The sequence below is a fragment of the Cricetulus griseus genome, chromosome 7 (genome assembly GCF_003668045.3).
Source record: "Cricetulus griseus strain 17A/GY chromosome 7, alternate assembly CriGri-PICRH-1.0, whole genome shotgun sequence".
NCBI classification, from domain to species: Eukaryota; Metazoa; Chordata; class Mammalia; order Rodentia; family Cricetidae; genus Cricetulus; species Cricetulus griseus.
Window position 1 is genome coordinate 47,419,184 of NC_048600.1, and position 7,525 is coordinate 47,426,708.

Sequence of the window (7,525 nt, forward strand, 5' to 3'; positions counted from 1 at the left end):
AAGAGCAAAGACTCTCCTGGCAAGGAGAGACAACTGCCAGAGAGGTGCAAAGTGGTCTCACAGAGTCAGAGCTGGGGCTGAGGAGAACTGCCACAAGCTGCATGGTCCTCTTGGCTGGCACCTTCTGGGCCAGGGTGGAAGGCAGGGGCACCTTAGGTGCTGCAGAGGACCTTTCTGTGGTGAAACAGAATTCATGCCCTGGGATCATCTGTGTGTGTGAAGCCCACATCCTGCAAGCAGGTTGGGAGACGATTCACATTTATACTGAAGGGCTCATTCACATCCTGCTACAACTGTGTGCCAGGGCTGGTTTCCTCAAGTCTTAGGGCCTGTGGGACCCCTCCTGGCAAAGGTGGCAGCTATGGTTATTGCAGAGATGGACCAAGGGGCAGGTCTGCCAGGGCTGTGGGGCCACCTTGGGAGCAGAAGCAGAGCCACCTTGAGGCCTTAGAGTCAGTGGGAGGAGCCCCTTGGGGAACAGGTGGCCCAGGGCTTTGGCAGAAAGCAAAGAAGAAGGTGTCCCAGGTCTCCCACTGTGTGAAGCTAACACCTTGAAAAGGTCGGACAAAGCATCCTCCCCCCCACCCCCCATAGCAGCTGCCTTGAGAGGTCCATGCTGGTCCACTTCTCTGAATGACACAGTCTCCCAGTGACACAGGTCTGTCCTCATCAGGTCAAGGGGAGGAAAGGGAGGCGGAAGGCTAGCCCATTGCTTGGCCAGGGAACATACATTAACAGGGAAACTTTATGCAGCAGGAGGGGGACATTCTGTCCCTTATATCGATCTTCATAAGATTGCCAATACAGAGGAGTAGGTACACACACACACACACACACACACACACACACACACACACACACACACACAGGCTGTGTGTTCTAAAGAAAAGAGCCAGAGTTTGACAGACATCTGAGGGGTGTCTGGGTGTGTGTCTCAGCACTGCTGTGACACCATGACAGATTCCCTACCTCTCTGAACCTCATTCCACATCTGCTAATGAAGCTAGAAATCATGCCCAACCTCAGGACCCTCCAACGTGTGAGTCCCTATTGATGGAGCCACTGGCCACTGCCTCCTCCCAGGAGGGAAGCTGAAGTTCCTAAGGGTGGTCCCCACAAGTGGGTGACAGAAAAAAAAGGATGCAGGTGATGTAACACCACCGTATCAACATAGCATGCAGGTGGACAGCCCCGGGACGCGCAGGGAAGGACTGAGCGTGGGGAGGAAAGAAAGCATGGATGTTGAGCAAGTGTGACCTGGCTGAGGGCCTCACAGGGGCTACCTGGGTGGTGGTGGGGTGTCTGAGAGCCACATGGGCATTTCCTTTTTCGTTTGTACCACTGTGCCTGGCTCACACAGGTATCCAAAGAAAAGAACAATTCAAAAAGGCACAGAAATCATCTCAAGGCCACACAGGGGCCCCAGGGCCAGGCTTAGAGGTTTCAACTGGTCCTTCTGACCTTCAGAACCTGGACTCTGAGGTGTCCCAGCAAAAGCAGGCTGCTTGGTATGCCTTCCCAAAAGGAGCCACTGCACAGGATGTTCCTCATATTTCCTGTGCAAAGACAAAACCCACCCTGAGCTGGACCTTGGAGAAGCTCCTGGTCACTCTCTGGTCCATCTAAGAGACAAAGCCCCACCTCTGAGTCCAGTCATCCTTGCAATGAGATTCTAGTACAAATCCTAGATCAGGCCTGCAAAACGTCCTGAGAGCAGTTGCTAGATGTTAGAGAGGAGCGGATGTGAGGAGTAGCAGAATGGTGGAGGGGCACCTAGGCAGACAGGAGCTTTCCTGGAAGTGGGAGGTCGAGGGAAAGCCAAGAAGAGCAAGGCTCTGCAGATCTTTCTTTAAAAATAGTGCATATTGGTTGTAGGCCCCACAGCACAGGACATCTTTGTGATTTTTGTAGTAAGCTTTGGTCCCACTCGGCCCCCATCACCATTTCTTGTGCCCACTCTTGACAGATGCATCCCCTCTCTGCACAGCTGTGCTTGCAGCCTCTCAAGGGCCCCAAAGGTGCTGCAGTCGGGTCCTCAGCATCTGAGGTCAAGGTTACACAGGAAGACAGAATCAGGGTCAAGCTGGGGATTTGATGCCATAGACCCTGGCCTGCCTCTCTGAGGCACTTGGAATGGGCACACACCAAGCCTGTGACTCGGGGAGTATAGGAGAGCTCTTAAGCGAAGCCCTGAGGTCTCTGATGGTCCCCAGCCCAGGCTTTGCAGGAGCTGGCTCGGCCCCTCTCCTGAGCTGCTGCTGGGAGAGAAGGGAAGACATGGTATTTTGGGACTCATCTCATGGAGCAGGCTGAGGTTCCCCCTATTTTTAGCAATCAAGCTGCAGGTACCTGCTTCTCCCCCACTGGGAGAAAAACCTTCAACAAACATCCGTTCACACTAGCCCAATAAATTCCTTAAATAAAACAGCTACATTTTGGCATACCCCGGCCCCTCCCCGCACTAGAAACACATGCTCCCTGGGTTTTTAATATCATGCACGTGGCTTGAATAATTTTAACCTGAGTGCATGGTTGCTGTCTTGTTCCATGAGTCACTGTTTGGGGTGTCAGGATATGGGGGCGAGATGGGCGGGCTCAGTGAATGTGCGGGCCGAATGCAGTCCTGGTGGTCTGCCTTAGGGATAGATTCTCCTGATCTTTGGACAGGGAAGACAGTTATAGCAAGATCTGGAGGCCACAGCAATCCATTTTCTGGATCCTCAGCTCATAGGCAAACTCATGCTCCACGGCTTCTGCTGTGGCCTTACACGGTGGGTAGAGCCTACCTTCCCAACCTGGCCTGGCTCCTGGCAATTGCCATAACGTCCACCACCATGGCTGTGCTCAGCAGGCACACTGAGCCTCCTGTAGCTTCAGGGTGCCTGCACCTGTTGTCCCCCTACCCTAGGGTGCCCCTCCCCCAATCTCAGGGCATCACCTCGTGTCATCTCTGAAAGCCCCACAGTCCTGACCATCTTGATTAGGCTGATGCAATCTGTTCCATACTCTCCAGAGCCTGGTGCATTCTCCGTCCTCAGCCTCACTTTCACTCCAGGCTCTGTCACACTGACCGGGTGGCTTGCCAGCTACCGTCCCTTCCACCTGAACCCAACAATGTGAGGGGTAGGCCTTTCACCCTCACTGTCCACCAGCATGGTCTTTGAGGCCTCCTTAGTATATGCTCAATAAATATCCACTGAATGAGTGAATGAGCAGTCCCTCTCAACTTGCGGCATAGCTGTTTCCTACCTTAGAGATGAAGAGACCGAAGAAACGGGAACTTAGAAATGTTAGTGACTTGCCCAGGGTTACACAGACTGTATGTAGGCTTCCTCCCAAGAAAGTGCAGGGCTGGGAGTGCCCTCGGCACTGAGCCCACCCTCTCCCTTTCTCCTCTGTGACTATGGTGAACACCCCTCTGCAGGGCAGGCAGGGAGAGACTGGGGAATACCATTCATTAGTTGCCACTGGGCACCATGCAGTGAGGACAGGTGTTTGAGTGTAGCCCACAGAGAACAGGACGGGAATGGCATCCATAAGAGTGTGTCAATGAGGCCATTAACTAGCTAGCAGTTCTCTGGTTTGTTGTAAAATCAGTTTATGATGGGCTCCCTTGGCACCATGAAGGACTCAGAAACAGAGGGAAGGATCGTATTAGAACACAAACTCCGAAGGTCTGTCAGCAGTGTCATGGAAGGCAGCTCCTTCCATTGGAAGCTCTCCTTACATTCATCCCTCCTCCTGCCACCTCAAACCCATGGCCTATGTATGACACTGCCAACATGAAGCCCACTCTGGTTTCAGGAACATGAAAACGAGGACCAGTGAGCTTCAGAGAAATGAGCCACTGCATACCTTCGCTTACAAATGGGCCACTGAGACGCCCAGGCCCAATGAGGGCTATGATGATTACCTCTTTGCTTTCACACTGCCCATTGTCTCCATAGTGCTGCTGTCTCTACCTGGACAGCCCAACTACTGTCTATCTTCCCCAGTAGCTAATGCAACCCTGCCATGGCCTTCGCCACTTGACTCTGTCGATAGGTCTGTAGCTTGTGTGTGGCTGGGAACAAGATTTGCAAATGCACCAGGGGTGGACTTATCCCCTCCTTCTGGTCATCAGAGACATAGATGGAATGCCCTGGGAGTCTGGGACCTCAGTAGATGTCACAAGGGGACAGAGAGGCTGAGCCTTTAGAACTTCTTATTCTGCAGGTCTGAAGGAGCCCTGGCTCCTTGTATCACTCTGTCCAATGATTCTGCTGTGGGACATTGAAAGTGTTGCTTTGAGCTAACTCTGACCCCATGGTTGCCCCATGAAGTGGCAGTTAAAGAGTCTGGCAGTGAATCACAGGGTAGGGACAAGATAACTAACCCTGTGCCACCATTGAACATAATCCCTCCTCTCCTAAGCTGACAGGGTTTTTTTTTCTTTCTCTCGAAGCAAAACTGGATCCCATGTGGTTCTACCTACGCAGTCCTTGCCCTCCCTGCCTCCTAGCTCTTCCTAGGGTCCATGCACAGTTATGTGGCCCAGGTGTTTGGAGAGGAAATACTTTCTTGCTAAGGAATAGCTTGACCCCAAATAGCTCAAGCCATACCCAGATGTTGCTAGAGAGGTGGGGACACAGTGAACCGAATAAGCCCTGACACATAGCAAGTGGTCTACCAATGGTCAGCTGGCCTTGCCCTGGGTTGTCCTTTACAGATTCCCACGTGTCACTGAATCCAACCTGCAGAGAGGGAATGGGACCCCGCTGGAGGGAGCCCTGCATATGGGCTCTGGCTGTCCCTCTGGGGATCCTTTAAGAGTGACAGAGAGCTGTAGGGGGCTCTGCACACATGGTGAGTGGAGGAGGGGACAGCAAGCAGACCTTTGCTGAACCCACCCGCCAGGGAAGGCCCTGCCACAGGAACCACTGTCTGCTGAAACTGGGGAATGGCTGCTTTGGCAGGTCTGTGTGAAAGCACTTCCTTCCTGCTCACCCCAGAGGCCCAGGTTTATGTCACAGCTGGCAGAAGGCCGAGGGGACATGCTTGTTGGGATGTCCCTCTATTCTTCCTTGTGGTCTTCTTTTTAAATTTCTGTTTTACTTTACTTCTCTCAGAGCTGTGTTTTCCTCCATCCAGCTCTCCACATGGGCTTTGACGAAGGTTGTGGGACAACACGAGCAGGTCTGAATTCTGATGGGTGTTCTGTTGTTTTAGGCTTCATGAGATGGATCCCTGCACACCTTGCTGTGAATGTCACAGCTCATGAAGTAACTCTGCTTCAAGTCTGGAAGACGGTCACTTTAGGAACATCCCTGGTGGCACAGCCTCAGCTATGTTTCCGGCAGATCTTCTCCTGATGGCCTTCCCTTTGGGCATGCCTCTGGTGTACTTTGTGTAATGAACAGGCTGCACATAGCTGTAGCCCTTTTGGGAACCTCCACGTTCCCTTTCCTTCTGTCATCTTGGATCCAGGAGTCAAACTCGTTTCACTTCTTAGAGGCTGATATTTTGAGGGGTTTGTTTCTTGGCTTCTACCCTCTAATCCCACCCTTGTGAAGCGGCATCAGGGTAGTCCCAGCACTCTCCCAGGGAAGACACAAGTACAGCCACACCTGCAAGAAGGGCAAGTGGCCTGTAAGGCCCCTGAGCACTGGAAGAAATGATGGACATAAAGGTGCGGAGAGGACAGAAAGACCCATAAACTCTGATTTTGGTCTGTTTGGATGTGGAAATTTGGGGCTCCTTTTCTTCTATTATCATTCCTCCTGCTGCCCTCTTAATTACACACATATGTTGAGCCATCCTAAGGAATCCCAAGGTCACTAAGATTGGTAGCTTTATAAATTACTTTTGAGGGTCTGGGCTGAAGCTGGGTAGTAGAGTGCCAGATCCACCCTGGCCTCAAACAAGTGCAAGTTATCTTTGTGTCTCATTTTGGATAATTCCTGCTTCTCTGTCTTCAAGGTCGTTAACATTTGGAGGTGCAATGGGGATCCAGTTTAGGGCTTGAACCTACTCAGTCTGTCATGTGATCTCCCTCTGCACTAAGCCCCACCTCCAGAGGCCTTTCTCTTCATCAGTCCTGCACCCTCCCTCCGGTGTCTTGCACATTGAAGCTTTCTTCTCTAGACGTAGTGGGCAGGGCATCTGTTGAAATTTGTTTTTAAAATTTTTAATTTTCAAAATTAATTCAAATACTGCATACATCCTGTGCGTCGTATCTCGGCTATTCTGAGAGACATGTGCACTGTAGAAGTAAGCTGAAGCAAGCCAGCCAACAGCCAGTTACCTCACACACTTACTCTTTTATTTGGTGATGAACACTTACCATCTCCTCTTTGCCTTTTCAAACACACATTAACTGCTATTAACTGTATAATAGTCACATCCTAAATGCTAAACTGATTGCTCTGGCCTTTTCAGATTCCATACCTGAAACTCACATACACAGCCATCTCTCCACATTTAGTTTATTTCACTTGACATAATGTCCTCCGGGGTCATCCATGTTGTTGCTGATTTCCTTGTTTCCAGGGCGGAGTTGCAGTCCACAGGTGTTTATGCTGACTCCATGATGTAGCTGCTCAGTGCTCAGTCAGCATAGAGGGCAGCCGTTTCCCCACAGCTCGAACCTCTGGCCTTCTGGGAGGAACCAGTGCAGAAATAGTCTTTCTGCTTTTGATGTGTACACACAGCTGAGGAGGCAAGACATCAGTTTGCTCTCATGCCCAGCCTGGTCCTTCCACTGTGTAGCTGGAGTGATGACTTATATGCTTCTTAGAGCATCTCTTGGCAAGGGTGAGGCTCAGCATCTCTAACAGCTGGAGTCCTTTGTCTTGCTCCATACGAAGATGTAGCACGTGCATCAGGTGGTCGTTTTCCCAAATACAAGATGCAGTTTACACACAGAAAACCCAGAAAAGCAACGAAACAAAGCTAAAGCACTCAACCAATAAGCCTTTGTGGTGGTTGGAATAAGAATGGCCCCCATAGTCTCATGTATTTGAATGCTTGGTCATTAGGGAGTGGCACTGCTTGAGAGGGATTAGGAGGTGTGGCCTTGTTGGAGTAGGTGTGACTTTGTTGGGGAAGTGTGTCACTAGGGGTGGACTTTGGGGTTTCAAAACCTCAAGCCAGGCCAGCTCTCTCTCTTCCTGCTGTCTGCAGATCCGGATGTAGAACTCTCAGCTCCTTCTCCAGTACCATGTCCATCTACATGGTGCCTCATTTCCCACCATGATGACAGTGGATTAAACCTTTGAACTGCAAGCCAGCCCCAGTTAAGTGCTTTCCTTTATAAGAGTTGCCGTGCTCATGGTGTCTCTTCACAGAAATAGAACACTGACCAAGACAGCCCATGAACAAGCATTTCTGAGACCTCAGTGGTGCCAAGTGCAGCCAGCATCTGGGTGTATCTGTCTTTCCTGTGCTGGAGCTATCCTGGGGAGGACATGACAGAGAGGAGTTAATCTCAAACAGAAGGCACAGCATAAGAAAGTCTCCAGAGAGGCAAGGATGGCTAGTGGAAGGA